Source organism: Polistes dominula, unplaced genomic scaffold, assembly GCF_049000335.1.
Source record: "Polistes dominula isolate Pdom_NZ unplaced genomic scaffold, Pdom_raw_medaka contig_33, whole genome shotgun sequence".
NCBI lineage: Eukaryota > Metazoa > Arthropoda > Insecta > Hymenoptera > Vespidae > Polistes > Polistes dominula.
This window is the reverse complement of record NW_028300998.1, coordinates 2,771,615-2,789,156: the sequence shown is the minus strand read 5'-3', so window position 1 is coordinate 2,789,156 and position 17,542 is coordinate 2,771,615. Positions and strand designations below refer to the sequence as shown.

Genomic DNA, 17,542 nt, shown 5'->3' with positions numbered 1-17,542 from the left:
CGTAGGAACGTTAAAACACAAGTGCATTTCAATTAAAACAATCGTAAATATTAATAAAGTACTTTAGAGTGTTTGATATACCTTAAATAATTGTTAATTAATCGAAAAAAATGTATGTACAGTGTTGTAAAAAGGTTTTTTGAAAGAGAAAACAGTTTTATATGATGCAGTGTTGTAGGAGGGTTCCCGCAATTATGAATTGTGTTATAGCGAAAACGTGTTATTGGAGGGATACCTGTATATTATAATATAAATTCAGAGAATATAAGTTTGACGTACCTTTCTCTTCGAAATTCATCGTTAGACTGGTAATGGACTTAATAAAGTTTTTTATTAAATGTAGTTTATATGATTTTCCGAAGGAATAAATTCTATTTATTATGATTATTATTTTCATTATAAATATAAAGCCTTAAGAAGTTTTAATTTATAAATTGGACGTAATAAGTTGATTTTGATAAGTCATACTAACGTTGAATTACTATATTCCAAGTAAAGAATCGAAAAAATTATAGGACGAATGGGACGATAGACAAAAATCGAAGTTTATCGGGCCAATTGTGAATTCCGATCAGATCGTCGAACGATCTCTGATTAGTGTCGCGCCTCGACCATTCTTTGTTTATTCCAATAACGAGTTCCATGTTGCTGGTAGAGAAAAGAAAGGGCTCAGAGGAGCGGAAGAGTGACGAGCTTTATAGAGAAAGAGAGAGAGAGAGAGAGAGAGAGAGAGAAAAGGATAGAGATAGAGAGGGAAAGAGAGAGAGAAACAGACAGCAGAGAAAAGCCAAACGTAACTCGCGCATTGGTCTGCGAAATTGTGTCGCTATTATTTGTCGACGAGTTGATTGTCGATTGGCTACGAGCACGTTTGAAGAGAGGTACCAGTAATTATTACGAGCTAGCCGAATTTCAAAAGACAACAGAGGCGTTACTCTGTCCTACGGAAATGGAGAGGTTCGCAATTGCTGTCGAGCGAACGTAATGTTACTTTGTTAGAGAGAGAGAGAGAGAGAGAAAGAGAGAGATCGAATCGTTTTCTAATTTACACGTTGGATTAATGCAACGGCGTTCCGCATTAGTGCGTACGTATCTAAGTAATACTTACTTTATAACTATAGTAGATAACACTTATCATCGTCTACTATTTTGGTCTTGCGCTCTTGGTTAGAACGAAGTCGTGATTTTGTTTCCGCGACGGCCGTTTAATAATTAAAGCGCTTATCTGGCTGGCACGAAAGTAGTTTTAACAAAATTGCAGGATATCGCATGGATGTAGTCCGAACGAACGTGTGTATGCGAATATAGAGATAGACATAGATAGAAAAAGGAAAGAGAGAGAGATATATATATATATGAAGAGAGGAAGAGGGACTGAAAAAGAAAGAGAGAGAACGATCGAGCGGCAAACAGAGGAAGAGAACAGTGGGAGAGTCTCTGAATACCAGACCATCAGAATGGACCACGTATTCCCCATTCTGCTGTTGTCGGTGGTACTGCAGTTGCTGCGCGGCAGTGCACGAATGGATCTACAAAATATCGGGAGTGTTTGATGTGCTTCCCCATTTACTCAAATGGCGTGAAATTCGACAAAGCTGCTGAGTGGCACTGGCTACTAGGCTCGAATGTCCGATGCGACTAGCAACCAACGATGGCACCCTTTCCGCAAACTCCCATCTATCCCACCTATCCTCTCTTTCTCTTTATCTCCCTCATTCTCTCTCTCTCTTTTTCTCTTTTACTCTATCTTTCTATCTCATCCTCCCTCTTTTTTTCCCTCCGATGCGTCTCCCCTACGGCATTTTTCTCATTCAACCGCTAGCCCTTCCGGTGGACCACGAGCTTTGGCATACCCTTTTAAAGCATCACCGAATTTCATTTGGCGCTCGGCACCAGCTGATTAAATGCTTCTACCGGAGATGTAAATTCTCGCCCGCGGGATAAATGAAACGTGCGTCGGAAGTACTATCCGTTACTACCCTGTCTCGTCCCTTTGACTTTTCGTCTTCGAAGCCGAACAAACTCGTCCGATCTCGCATCGTTGATAATATCCTCGTTTTTTCTTTCTTTCTTTTTAATTTTTCTCTTTATAGAATTTTTTTTTAATTCATCATTGCGATATGAAATTCAAACATTTTTTCAAAATCCAATGTCTGTTAAAATTCGTTGAGATCTCTTTTCCCATATTGCGTACATCTTGATATGTCTGTTAGATTTTTACCTACGTTAGTCACGTACTAGGGTTCTTTTTAATTTTAACATAAGATAAGATTTTTTTTATATTAGAAAGAGACTACTTTACGCCCTGACACCATTTATTAGCACGCGAGCACGAGCTAAGCCGATTTCTTAGAAAACAATTACTGTCAACACTTGTAATAATAGTGATTGTTTGTTAATGGTGAAACAAAAAGATGAAAAAAGTTACATTTTCTAATTCTACTTTCGAAAATTTTATTTCATCTTATTCCCTATAATTATCCTCGCAAGCATTCACAGATAAATATACACGTACACGCATGCACACGACACACAAAGAAGGGTGTATCACTTTTGTTCACCTTTTTTTTTTTCTTCTACTTGCCGTCCAGTTAATAAAAACCACAGCCCTAGGGTAAAGATTAAATCGCGAGCGAGACTCTCTTTCTCTCTTTGTTCTCCTTCACGTAGAGAGTTTGCTATCTTTCATCCCCGGAGGCGCGAGGCCTTCGTCTACTACGAGGATAACTTTTACTCGACGATTTTGTTGTTGAAAGCGTTAATCTCGTCCATTGGTTCGAAAGGTAGAAAAATGAAGAAAGAGATAGAAATCTAGAGAGAGAGAGAGAGAGAGAGAGAGAGAAAGTGGGAAGTGGTCGAACGAGAGCGCGAAAACATAATCGCGACGTGATTGCAGGTCATGGGTAGGTGATTTAGACACCAACGATCTGTCTACGAAGAAGATCAGAAGTGTCGATGACGCTTTGGTTGCACTCGAATCAAGGATACGAAGGGAGCTACACTAACACGAGAGTAAAATTGGTTCGCTCGTAAGGGAAGCGTATATCTATTGAAACCTCTTCATCGTCACGCATACACACACACATAAATGTGGCGTATGGATTTGCAAGAGCAACGGTAGGGGTAACTGTAGCGAGCGAAAATTCGTTGGTAAATATGCACGCCCACCTTTTCGATTCTACTCGTCTCTACACACCTATCTCTACCTCCTTCCTCTTCTATCCTCATCCTTCTCTACCCTCCTCCTCCTCCTCTCCTCCTTGTTGTAAACCCTCGATTCACGTTCGATCCCAGCTTCACGATAAAATAACAGAATAATCCCCGAGTATATCGACGTTGCTTCGCCACCGCCGCTGGCACATTCAATTCTACGGAATCTCGTATCATCTGATATACACTTAATCCCTAGAGTGAAACAGTGACTACGCCACCAATTCCGTTGAGGGAGAAACCCAACCGACTTGCCTGCGAAAGCGAGTCTGCTTTTGCTGAGCGCGCGCGTTCATGCAAGAAAGAGAAAGAGAGAAAGAGAAAGGGTGTAAGAACGAAAGAGATGAAACAGATGATGGAAATGAAGAGCGAAAGAGAAACAGAGAGAGAAAGAGAGAGAGAGAGTCGAGGAGTCAGGAGTCGGCGAATGAGGAAGAGGAAGGACAAACGGAGAGGCGGGCTTGGAAAACGGGAATAAAGACAGCAAGAGGGAGAAAGAGAGAGAGAGAGACAAGTCGTCCAATAACAGTCACCCTCGTATTACCTCTCATCCGAAGTCGAAGGAAACCTATGTCGATGAAACGGAATCTCAAGCCGGTGCCGAGAGCTGATATTTGCACCGACGATACTCTCCAAGACTGTTTAATGATAGTAGCTTCGGGTAAGCTAGTAGATGGTATAGGTGCATTATATCAAACGATACCAGTCATAGTCTGCCTCCCCTTAACTTTAACCAATGTTAGACCACTCATTGATACACACCTGATATCACCTTTTATTTATTTCTTTCTCATTTTCTTTTGTCGTTTTTTCTTTCTTTCGATATTCATAGGTACAACATTGAATCTTCCTATTCATTTTTCCTCGTCACCAATGCAAGCTTTCATGAATCACGAATTTATATGCATCGTATCCAACCATATGGTGTGTCTCGCTTTTGCAAATCAACTTGCTCTCGCGTATATGATTCTTCATAAAATTCATCGACGCTTGTTTCACGATCATGACGCTGATACAAACGCGACGAATATTTTCTATAGTCTGATCCGTCTTAAATTTTTGACATTCGCCAAGATGAACGTAATAATTTTCGTATAAACAGTAAGAAGAGGTGGAGCAGAGTATAGTGTGCCTCGAAATTATCTATTAAAAATGTGTAATAAAGTGATACTACTAGATAATAATTTTTGACTAAATTAATTATCTACCAAAGTTTTAATTGACAATATCTTATATATTCTTGTGGAAGAAATTATCTATAAGATAAATCAATTACTCGAACAGTTTTTTAGTTTTGTCAAAGTTTTTGGGACACCCCGTACATGTCTCATAGGAATTTCAAATGGTATCTAGCGACGACGATAATGGATCGGATATTAGCGATCGATTCGATGATGGAAAATCATGGTTGCGCGTCGTTTACGTTCTAAGAAAATTTTCGCAGGATCAACGAAAAGACGCAAGATGGATTGGTTGCATCGAGAAGCTCTCGATAGAGTGGTAAAATGATGCTCGTCACGCGAGAAAGTTTGATAAGTGTGAAAGGTTTGGTAATTTTTTCTCTCTCTCTCTCTCTATTTCGTTCCTTCTTTTCTATTTTTGTGGCGCCATTTGAGTATGGATAAAAATCAAAAAAGAGGATTAGGATTAGATGTCAAACGTGGCATTCACAAACGATCAGGTCGATCGGACGGATGGTGGTGAACGTCTTCCGATTAGGCCAATTGTAGGGAATTAGTGCGTGCCATTTTGATTCCGATCGGGTATCGATATGGGAAGCCGTAATATTCTGTGTCTACATAGTTCGGGATCAGTTTAAGCGCCTTAAACACACAGTGTGATGCTTATGTATATAAGAGTATTTGAATCAATCAGTCGATTGACTGCCCTGCTGAGATTCCGTAATCATTTTCCGTCGATCTATCTCCGACAGATTGATTTATTATATTCTGCTACACGAGTAGAATTCGTTTTAAATTTTCTAGTCAAATTTATATTTTTTTATTTAATTAAGGTCGGTACAGGACCGCTAATAAACCTTTGTGTATTCGGTACCACTAATAAGACTTTCGAAACTATACGTATATATAACTACATTGGTATGTTATTTGGAAGATGCACGTTTGAAAAAAAAAAAATTACAGGTTGACCGGAGTATGGCGGTGACATAAAGAAAAGAGCCAATTTAAATCACATAAGCCGCTACCGCTGCAAGACAAAACTCCTTGATTAGACACATCAATAATCATTTATCGTACGGACCGTAGAGAGAAATAAAAATCAGTCAACCGTAGGTGGTCTCTGTTTGTCCACTGTTCTTTTTTTGTCTTTCTCTGTCTTTCTATCCTCTTCTGAATCCAACGCATTCCGATTTGATTTTCGGTCAGTGTTCATCTCACTTGCTCTCATCCTATTTAAAAAACAAACCGACTCGTGGACTCGTGTTGCCATTGACAAGAAGATCCTGCCGTGCTGCAATCTCAACGAATAATGACCGGTCGTTCGCGAGAGAGAAAGGGAAGAAAGCGAAAGGAGACTTCTTACCCTTCTACTACGTGCTCGTGCCCTTACTTCGTTGTCTGACGTGGTTCGTCTTATTATTTATGCATTTATTCAATTGTATTTGAATAATTGGCCACCCGACAGCAGGAGAAGCAAATAAACGGACTTTCGCAACGCGGCGTACGATATGATTATAGGGTAAGGGGATCCTTTGCGTATAAATCAGAGCAAACAATGCAATGGATGTTTATCAGGCGGCAAGCGTGTAGGTAAATAAGCGAGAGAGCTACCTTCCACCGACGTTATCCGAGTTTCGCGATAATTAACTCCGTGTAGAGGGCTTGATGAATATCGGCATTTCGTTAGATTCGATGTCAATTTAACCTAAATATTTATTAACTTATTTTTGATGATCTGTTTTTTATTATTTATCATTAGCCCTTGCATACAAATGTTTTATCTATATTATTTTTTATTTCCACACATTAATCTCTCGTTTCTTTTATTTATATCGATGTTTAATTCTAAAGTAAATAAAATTCCAATCTCGTCGATCGTACATGCATACACATATTTCAAATACATTGAAATAGCTAGGATTGCAGCACTTTCTCTCTTTCTCTCTCTTTGCCCTTGGTATGCATCCAACGGTGGAGTACAATGCACTTTCGTAAGACCACGAAAAGGAAATCTTCAAGGTGGTCGAGAGACGTTCGCGCATTAACGTAATACTAGAGTTGGTGTACAACTCTTGCAGGCACATAGAGAGAGAGAGAGAGAGAGAGAGAGAGAGAGAGAGATGGAGAAAGGAAAAGAGAGAGAACACAAGCAGCAGGCTGTAACGTAGAATTTCTTTTCGAAGAATATGTAAAACCTGGCAAGTTCTTACCATCGCTACTACTGAATTAATCGAAATCGTTCTGGAGAATAAGTTATCGTAGCTGCCGTGCATGCCACTTTGCCTTCCAGCTATACTGACAATCAGTACTCGTGTGTAAAAGTGAGAAAGAGAGAATGTGTATAAAGTGTGTATAATGTTCTTACCAGAAGAGTGAGATATTATTGGTTGATATCTTCATGACAAAAATAGCTTCTTACTAAATGCCTCGTTGATCAGCCTCCGGTCTTTTAGCATCAATCTTTTATAATCTTAAGCGTACAACATACAGGACGTCATATTATGTCGCTCTTATGAATTAATGATTAAAGCTCTTTATACATTTTCTGAGAACATTCTCGTTAATTTGAAAAGTTATTTTAAAATTTAGATTGAAAGACAAAAATGATTTGACTTCTTATTCGAACCGTTAGTTATCTCGATAACACTTATCCAATTCTGTTCCAGTGGCAGCTTTAATTTCGAAGAAGGAAATTGGTCGGCGTTGCCCGAACGAAGTGTACTCTGTTCCAATTATCAGGAACACCGTCTTATGGTCCTTCGAAAATTGTACGTTTCGCAATTGAAGATTTTGGAATTCGAAATCTATTATAATTTCGTTAGGCGATAAGAGTAAGAGAGGGAAGTAGAGAAGTGGTCGGTAGTTAGGTGTCGGTCAATAAATCAAACAGGTTTCATTATTCCGAGATCGTTACGCCTCGGCAGTGAGCGTGGCAAGTTGAAGGGTAGGGGCTTACCGTTCTTACAACAAGAGGAAGAAGACGCGTCGCGTGGCGCACGGCGAGTGGTAGGAGAGTGTTCTCGTCTCTTTCTTACCAGGGATACACAACAGTCTTTCTCTCTCTTCTGTTCTGAAGGTATCTTTGTTGCTCCACACGTTTCTTCTCTCTCAACGACACCCGTACGACTTGTGATCCCTCCTTTTCTCCCTCTTTATCTCGTTCACGTTCTCCCTCTCTTATGTAGGCACCATTCTCGGACTGGCTAGCGTACCTAAGGCTCGTGCGGGTTCGGTAATATCCGTGTGCATTCGGGCATGTTCGGTGGGGTAGCGGCGCGCGCCTCGTGTCTCGCAAAACGTATCGTTCAGTATGCACCGTACAGTTGCCGTGTTGGGAGTGTATGATCTTTCGTGATACGATAATCGGTATCTATGAATACGAATGAATTGAAATAGATAAAGATAAGAATAAAAAAAATAAATTATCATTGAATAGTGCATATTCTATAGAATTAAAACGAATTGATGCGATTCGAGATAAATAAAAGCTAGTGTTGCATCGAAACAAAGTTTCTTACTCGTATATTTTATTCATTATCTTCTATTTAACTTGAATATTTTTGTGAAACATATGCATATGATCGTCATCTTCGTTAAAAGAATATTGAAGAATACATTAGCTTCTTGGTTGGACCCTTGAAGGGTCGCAAAGTGGTAGAGATTAGGCGGTGACGTTTTAAAGAGCTGTCACGTATTTTTTAATTCGTACTGATATCGTAATACCTCCCCTGGGATGACGATTTTCAGCGAACAACGTAACGGTAGATTGTAACGATCAAACCAGGTGGAGGCAAGGTGGAGGGAATAGCTTGCGAAGAAAAATTAAAGATAAAGAGAGTACAAGAGCGAGGAAAAGGGAGAGATAATTGTTATGGACACCAATGCGACAAACGAGCAGATTTGTATCATTCGAGGAGGCGGGAAGCTATTGGTACAAGAAACGAATGACACGCGGCTTGGAGAAATCGATCGGCTTGAGTTTTCAACAAGTTGTAAATCGAGAAACCGCCATTTGTATGGTTCGTGAGGAGCTATGCGGTGAATAAGTGTCGCGAGTGAGTCTCGCGGTCGAGACGAGATCCGAACGTGTTCTTTTCCTTTCATTTCCAGTTATTCTCGTTTTTCATAAGATAACGAGGACACGAAAAGAGTTTGTTCGTGACTTTAGTAAAGAAGAATTGATCGAGTTATTGAGTGATTCACGAAAATATTCTTGGAAGTTTGATTCTTAAACATTTCGCCGAGAGATTCTCAAGTGAGTGATACGTGCTACTGTAGAACTACTGCCCTGCTTACAAGTCGACGAGTGATTCGTGTGTGTACCAAAACGTCTTTACCAGCCAACACAATTGGATTGGATTGCCTACTTGATCAGGTATTTATCTTATTGTAATAATTTATTATTAACAATTGATTTATAGATAAGCTAGACAGTTTTAATAATATCTACGAAGAATAGGAACGATCAGTATGAACAGTAACAAATGAACAATATGATTTATCAACATGACTATCCTTTCTTATAATAATATAACCTTTGTAATTATTAAGAGGCTCATGGTTCGGAAAACGTGTCATGTAGCAATAAATTGTGGCTTGCTTCCTGTTTGGATAATGAACGGGGAACCTGCTGTTACGAACGTCTGGTCTCGTTAAGGCGCATTAGAACGCGTTATAATACATCGCATTATCTCTCAAGCTTAATGATCCGTGCTTGGTTATATTGAAATAGAATCAATATACTGAAACATACCTACTTTCACAGAAATGATTTCTCGATGTGTTTACAGATATTGATTTTTATTTGTTAACCAATCTCGCGAAATTCGATGCCAGCCGTTATATTTCCAAAGCGAATACGACTCGTAAATGTTACGATGAGATTTTGAGTAAAAAAAAGGCGGTAACCCTTACTCTCTTTTTGGTGCGAAAACGAGCAACGGGATTGGTTCGTTTGACGTATGACACGTTGAGCGCGACTCGAATTTTCGCGCTTCGCTGGCTAACTCAGGTCTTCTGGAGAAAAAAAAATATATGTATATATTATATGTATATATATATATATATATATATATATATAAAAGAAATATTTGCCGGCTCGTTAGTCTTCATTATCATCGAGTCATTAGGTTCTAACCGCAAGTATATGTATACATACGCCTTGTATAAAACCACGAACATCGTTGGTTGGGTCGAGATAATTGAAGCGTCACCGATCCTCGGGTGCGCAAAATTCGCATCGTTTCGATGTTAATTAGCGGCGCGAAAATGTTTACATCGAAAATGTATGAGTGTGTGTATGTAATAATTCAATAATAAACTTATCTTGTGTGTGTGCACATATATATATATACACACATACATATAGAATATTAACGTGAATTATGCGACTCCGTTTGTAGGTTTCTTTGGATATAGAATATAGATTCATAGAATTGGGTTACAGGGAAATTATAAGTACTATTTTCCGGTATGTTTTTCTTTTTCTTTTTTTTTTTTTATGATGCTCTTATGCATGCATGCGTATATATATGTGTTGACAAAAAAATTATAATTATTATGTATTCTTGAAAGAAGTCGGTCGACGCCAGTTTGTAGCTTATGAAACTTGTACTTTCCTAAGGATCGGCTAAAGTCCTTTAAGATTCAGAGTGGCACGAACTTCCGCCGCTGAATTTTGATTACTTTATTATTTGTTTAACAGGAGAGTGAGAAAGGAAGAGTGAAAGAGAGAGAGAGAGAGAGAGAGAGAGAGAGAGAGAAAGGGTAAAAAAAGAATACATTGGTCTCGTTATACATGGATACAAAAATTTTTCCCTACCAGAGAAAAACCTTTTTTTTTTTCTTTTTCGTTGCACAAATTTCTTACATTTATAATTAAATTATTTCGAGACGAACGTGCAAAAATGAGAGAACAAGAGATAGATAGGTAAATAAATCAAGAAAAGAGATCGCGCGAAAAAGTCGTTGAATTATTTGTACTCAGAAGGTTGTAGTTGATATCCAGATGAACCTGAGACTTGGAGTAGCGGATTAACGGTGAGGGAAAGTTTCCATGTTCTAAGTGATTTTGGGTTACAACTTCCAAGGTCCCGGATCCAGCAATTTTCATTGATGTCAGCCAGTTTTGTACGACAAAGCGCTTCCCGTCGACGTAACACGAACCGTTCGGTCATTACTAATGAGATACTAATGAGGTACAAGGATAGTTTTTTGGGATATATCATCATTTTATTAATAGATAATAATAATAATAATAATAATAATAATAATAATCGAGGTTAACAAATTTTGATGAGATATATTAGATGAAAAAGAAACTTATTTGTTTTTATTTTGTTCTTATCGATTTTCTCTTGCTTAATTGGATTGAATATTTTCTTACACACGCATATGCATATATCTATTATGTATGCATAGGATCGATATATCGATAGACGTGCAAAGATCGATGTTAAACTCGTGTTCGAAGAATTATTTTCTTTTTAAATAGCTGAAGCAATTTACGGTGAACAAATGTATCGTTAATATATTTGAAGCTCTCCGAGAGCGATTTAGTAATAGGATTCTCTCTTGGAAGATCGGACCGTTTGTTAGGAGAAGCCGACTTCAAAGAGTAATTCTACGAAGCGAACAGGGGTTTGGGGCCATACGAAACTCGTTCAAGAAGATGACTACTCACGCGATGTGCTTTCGGATGTATAGTATAGGATAATTCGTATGGTCAAGATCGCGTTTTAACAATCTAAATTAGCCTCTTGTCACTCTTTAACCAGTTATTTTCTTTGATTTTGAGGACCCGAGAATGCTCGTTTCAAACGTCTAGGAAGAATCATGTAAATAATTTTACGGACGTTTTAGGTATGAGTAAGTTTATTTCTTTTTAATAAGTGTTAGCTTATATCTAATGTAAGAAAATTTGTTGATAATTTTTGTTAAATGAAGAAATAATTTTCATTCAGTTATTTTGTTGTAATTTTTTTTTTAACTTGCACGAGAGAGAATAGGAACAACTACGAAAGTTATGTTAAAGTATTTCGCGCTTTAGTAAATAGTCTTTTTTTTTATTTATTTTTGTATTTTTTTTTTTTTTTTGGATAAATGTTATTATATTTAAATTATAAATAAGGAGAATTGTTTGTGATGTTTTGGATGCGAATAAATAAGAATTTCTTTTTTTTCTTTATACTAATTGGTACAATATATTAAATAATACGAATTTTTGAACACATCGCACATATTTCTTCAGGAAAAGAATTTTCTAATTTTCTTTAAAAGGATAAAGAGAGAGACAACTTATGTAACATTATTGATAACAACGTGATGCAACGGAATATTGGGTTTTAAGTTACTGCTACAAGGACAGGAAATATTTTATTAATATAAATCATCGATTATAATATTCTATAAGGATCTCGTTTTTCATCTACATTATCTTCTTCTTTTTTTCTCCTCCTTTTGCTTCTTCTTTTTTCTTTTTCTTTTTCTTTTTCGAGTTTTTCCATGATTACTTTTTTTTTTTTCTATTTTTGTTTATTATTGCATTTCGCTATAACGAGTAAGAAGAGAAGCAAGTAGAGAGGGAGATGATGCTTTTTAATAATTTATCGAGCAAATGGAATGTGTAATACCTCTAGCAGCTACTTTTAAATGAGAATCGAGAGAAATATTCTACTTAATAGTAGGACTTGAAATTAATTATATCCAAGTACGTTGATTTTGTAACATTGTATTCCCTTTCTCTTTCTTTTTCCATTTCTTGCAATAAACAAAATAATATTTACTGTATCTAAATAATTATTCTAGCTAGACTTGCATTTGCGTGTAACGAAGTACATATATAATGCATTAACATATATACCGAGTATCCTCAGTTTTTTTTCACGTAACTATGTCAACATATTCTACGAGTTAAAATAAAGGAAAAAAACAAAAATGTTCAGTTTTCGTGAGTTTAAAAATGATTCGTTAAAAAAGTTATAATAAAAATATTAAATAAAATAATGTAATAGTTTCCATTCGATATTGTACCAAAAACAAAAATTAATCATATTTATCTATGGTAATTTCATTCCAAAATATTACCTTTCGAAATACTCAACTGATATCCATTCGAAATTGAATTGATTACATTTTAAATTTTTTATTGATTTTCTCTTCGAATAAAAATCAATTTATTAATATTTCATATTTTTCTTTCAACTTCTTAAAGAAAATATTTTTTACTTATATATATATAACATTAATCTTTTACTTTTACTCATATATTGGAAAAGAATGAGGACTATTTTATATGCAACACAAATCCACATATAATACAAGTCGTATAATGATGTGACATTTGCATTTAATAAAAATGATTTTTTCATATTAAGACATTCTCTCTCTTTCTCTTTCTCTCTCTCTCTCTCTCCCTCTCTCTATGTTGCTTGTTACTAGGGAAAAGAAAGTCTAGATAAAAGCTGGCACTGGAAAGAATTGAATGGATCTGTTTCCAAAGAATAACAATCGGTATATTACCTAGAAACGTTTCTTTGAAGGCACTTTCGTAAAAATCTTGGCGTGTCTCTTGGAAAGCTATTTTCAAAGCTATAGGTACATTCGGTTTATCATCATCGATTTTGCATTTTTCTTTCTATCTTTCTCTTTCTCTCTCTCTCTCTCTCTCTTTCTCTCTTTCTCTTACTTTCTTGCTTTCATTCTCTATTTCTATCTTTATCTCTCATTCAGTCAGAACCTAGAAAATATCTACGTTACTTTGCTTAAAACCTTTCTTCGATAGTCTCATCGTTGAATCTCATCATTCTCTTTTCTCTATTTTTTTTTTTTATCTATTTTTTACTGTCCTTCTTTTTTTGCGAGATAAGTATTACCATTTTGAACGATGGAATAAATCAATTTAGCATTTGACTCGTAGCATTATATTTATTTGTAATAGTTTGTAAGGATTATTTGTCGTTTACAAGACATTATTATTGATAACAAGCTTATTTTTGTCGATTAATAATCAAAGGCTATATATATATGTATAGAAGAACGAACTGACTGATCAATTTTCCCTAGAACAGATATTGGTTGTCATAACACCCGTTAGATCGTTCGAAACATGATGCTCTTGATACTGTTGGCCATCATCAAGTAACGGAGTAATCGAGTACATATACGTTTGCCTCTACAGATAATCGATAGTGCTGTACTCTTGATCGATCTAAAGGAATTTAGTAAGTGTTCTCGAAAAAATGTGTTTCAAAAGAAGATTTTAATAAAGATTTTATAATACTCTTTTAGAATCATTTCTTCCTCATTTATAATTTAAAAAGATCGTTTATTACAAGGAGCTTTTCCTAATAAGTCTAACCGAAGTTATTTTTATTTCTTTGTATGTAATATGAACTTATTCAAATAAATCAATTGAAAAAAAGGAAAAAGATCCTTATTACACAATTAAAAATAAGCTGCTCACAGGGCCAAAGTGATTACTTTCATTGAATAAATTGTTTTTTTTTTAAATTTTTTACAGTCAAAGTTCTTGTCTTGTCAAATGTCTTAATTTTTTTATTCAAAATAAATTTCTATGTAATAAGTAGACTTCTTTCTATTTATATATATATATATATATATATATATATATATTTAAAAATATTAAAAAGAAATGGTTATACTGTGCAAAAAGAATTATAATTTATCGTTTAAAAGTGATATTACGTTTTACTTATAATATTGTATGTTACATTAAAAATATTTTCAATTAGGTTTTAATTTAAACGAATTATGCAGAACAACAATTCTCGATAATATTCATTAATCGATATTATATTACTAATATTAACGTGAAATTATACAATAGATTATTTCAAAGTAGTTGTGCATAACTCGTTTGGTTTTAATTTCAATTGTTTAGAAACATTTCATGTCCCAATTAAATTCCCTTATTGTCGATTTCTCGTATGGCTGATGTGTATATGACGTTCATGGGTATAACGAGAGGAGAGAGAGAGAGGGAGAGAGAGAGAGAGGAAGAGTGAAAGATGGGTGGGAGTACAAGTAGTACAGATCGTGTTCCGATTCAATCTGGATCATACGCGAGGGCGATCATAGTCTATAATTTCAGCATCCAATGAAGCTTTTACATCAGAAATCTCTAAGCTTAAGCACTGGATTACAATCCTCCATTCTCAGAATTATGTCTTTAGAATCGTTCTTGAATTCTCTTCGTTTCAAACATCGTTTAAGAAGAATTTGAATTATTTAGTAATAATCATCGTGAAATTTCATTAATGAAATTATTAACATTCGTCAATGTTAATATATACGTAAATATTATGCATACTTACGTAGATATGAATTACACGAGTAATATTTCATTCGATGACATCTCGATATATGTTCATAATTTAGATTTATTTTTCGAGTAGATATGTCAATTGAAACGTGTGTTACTAGACACAGACACATGGTAGCGTAAGTTCTTTTGAAAGTAGTAAACAGAAATGATAATTTTCGATTTTTCCTCTTTAATCTTTGGTATTTCTACGTCGTAAAGTATGCGTCGTCTCACGCGATTCATTTACGAAAGCATCGTTGTGAGTAACTCAGCAAGGTGGGTGCGTTACAAAAAGAGAGATAGAGGAAGAGGAAGAGAGGGAGAGAGAGAGAGAGAGAGAGTGTGAGAGCCACACGATCGCGGATTCAATGTATAACGTCAGCAATCGAGACAGTGATCGAGAGTTCCATCGGCAACGGGTTTGGAATTGCCGATGGAGCCGAATACGAGTCGGTGAATGCGAGAAAGGAGAATCAGCAGAATAGAATTCAATGTGGGAGAAGGGTGGATGACAGGGGTGGTAACGTGGAGCACCGATGGAATGGTGGAATCGTGGAGAAAGAAAGAGAGAGACAGGAAATAGAGGAAAGAAAGAGAGGACAGGGTGGACGCGTTGGGTACGTCCATGATGGTGGAAAACGGAGGGAAGAAGGGTGACAAAAATGAATGGCAGAGCCAGGAGTTCGAGCTTTAATGTTCCTTGCACGATGATGTCGAGCTTGAAATGTTTTGCGCGACGGGAAAGATGCTTCCAAGGAAGGACTGATTCCTAGTGCTTTACCTTCATCTCTTCTTATATATTTATATATATACATATACCAATGTATATTGTATACCAATATACAAGTATATATAATGTATATATGTCTCTTTCTATTTCTATTTCGGTTTTGTTCTTTTACTATTTCTATCTTTTCTCTATATACGTAGGTATTATATGCACATATGTATTGTAAGATATGATTTACCGGGGAATTGCTTTGGAGAATCGTATTTCACCGTCAATCGTCCAAAGAGAGAAAGAGAGAGAGAGAGAGAGAGAGAGTTCTGTTTCTTGAAAATATCTATCCAAGAAGACGACGACGACGAAGACGAGGAAAAAGGACGAAGAGGACGAATAGAAGTGGCTTCGAGCGAGTATGCGTCTGCCATAAATCGATAAAAATTATTATTAGACCATACACGAGAACTTTACCTCACGAAATTGGCCATTTTATCTGTTTCTCTTTCTCTATATATTCTCTTTCTTTTTCTTTTATATTCCTAATATTATCAATCGTATTATCCTTTTAATCAAGAACATCTTATTTCACCATGGACGATTACTTCAATTGGGTTCCGAGATTTGATTTGATATATTATATAAATCATGTAATTAACGTCAAAAGTATAGGAAATCGAACATTAGAACGATATTGTATCGAGAAGAATAGGCTGATCTTAGATTGTTGATACTCTTAAGGGAATCAATCAAATAAAGAGGCTTCTGTCGTCAACACTGAGAAAGATAGAAGACGTTCGAGCGCGCGCACACACACACACACCTGTGTGTGTGTTTGTGAGCGAGAGAGGGAGAATGGAAAAATGAGTTTGAAAATTCCATCAAGGATACTAGCGTGACCACGATCGTGCGATGTCAAGATCGCTAGGAAATGTAATAGCTGGGCAGGCACTTGTATTTGATATAGGAGCATTTGACGTTGACAAAGGGTTGTATTCGATAAAGCTAAGGAGTCGCCGATAAAACTATCCAATTTGTCAATTTTTCAATACTCTTAGATGCCAGAACGGAAAGGCGAAATATCGTGCGTGTTATATGCTCTTGCCCTCTCTTCCACTTTTCCCTTCTTTTCTCTTTATTTCTGTTTCAATAGATATCAGCTTTATCAATGTGAAACATTCCAAATCAACAGTATTACGTATTGCGTAATAATACACGTGTAAATAGGATATATGAATTGTTAAATTATTTTGTAAAAATCTTGTTTTTGATGTATTTCGTACACTTTTATTTATCATTTCAGTTATTGTTTGATACAATTAATTCTATCCATGCATGTATTTATTTATTTATTTACTTTGTTGGATAATACGCAAGACTGAAGTTAGTTTTCTAATGTGATTATCCTTTGATTACTGTTCGTATCAAGAACTTATATCCATAGACGTTCGAGCATGTACTTAGAACCCATAACGAAGTTCTCTTTGATCCGTTCCTTGGAACGAACCCCTATGGTGGCTCAGTATATTAGACAGTAAATTTGATATAGGCTCACTAAGTTTTCGCCGACATGAAACTAGGTCATTGTTTCGCAACAAGGGATATATTTTCTTCCTTTCTTTCATTTTTCTTTTCGAAAGATCATTCGAGATGCAAACTTTTGAAAAAATATCTATGCTAAACCTGGCACCCGCATCTTTCTCGACTTTCACCTTTTTCTTAACGCGCCGCGTTCCAAGCTTATCGACACACGATACAAAAAATATACTTTTTCAAAGTATTCAATGAAAACGGTTGTTTTTTATTCTTCTTTATAATTTTTTTTCTAATGTAAAAATACTATTATTCTTAGATAGGTATATATGAAGTAAGTACTCTTGGAATTAACACTTTGCTTTAGGACACTATGTTAGGGTTTACTTACTTGTTTGTTAGCTCGATCAAGTTGCTGAAGGTCCATTCGTTCTTAAGTGGCATGTCAGTAAAGACAAAAGTTCGATGGAAACTCGATGTAAGCCCACGCACGGTACTTGAGAATTAATCCTTTCTAGACGTTGGGAGTATCACCGATAGGAATTAGCAGAAGGATTGACGACACTGTACTAT

At 36.0% G+C, this 17,542-nt stretch overlaps 1 protein-coding gene across 7 annotated transcripts in view; it reads left to right on the top strand.

Annotated features, from left to right (window-relative positions):
- The first annotated feature begins 7,722 nt into the window (after positions 1 to 7,722).
- The window catches only part of LOC107064626 (neural cell adhesion molecule 2), a 264,983-nt gene continuing 255,163 nt past the window's right edge, over positions 7,723 to 17,542 (top strand). For 4 of the 7 annotated variants that reach the window (XM_089173653.1, XM_089173652.1, XM_089173649.1 and 1 more), the window contains exon 1: positions 7,724 to 8,766. The gene's annotated coding sequence lies outside the window, so the exon portion shown is untranslated. Of the gene's footprint in view, positions 8,767 to 17,542 lie in introns of all 7 variants that reach the window. The other 3 variants (XM_089173651.1, XM_089173650.1, XM_089173654.1) reach the window with 2 other exon arrangements.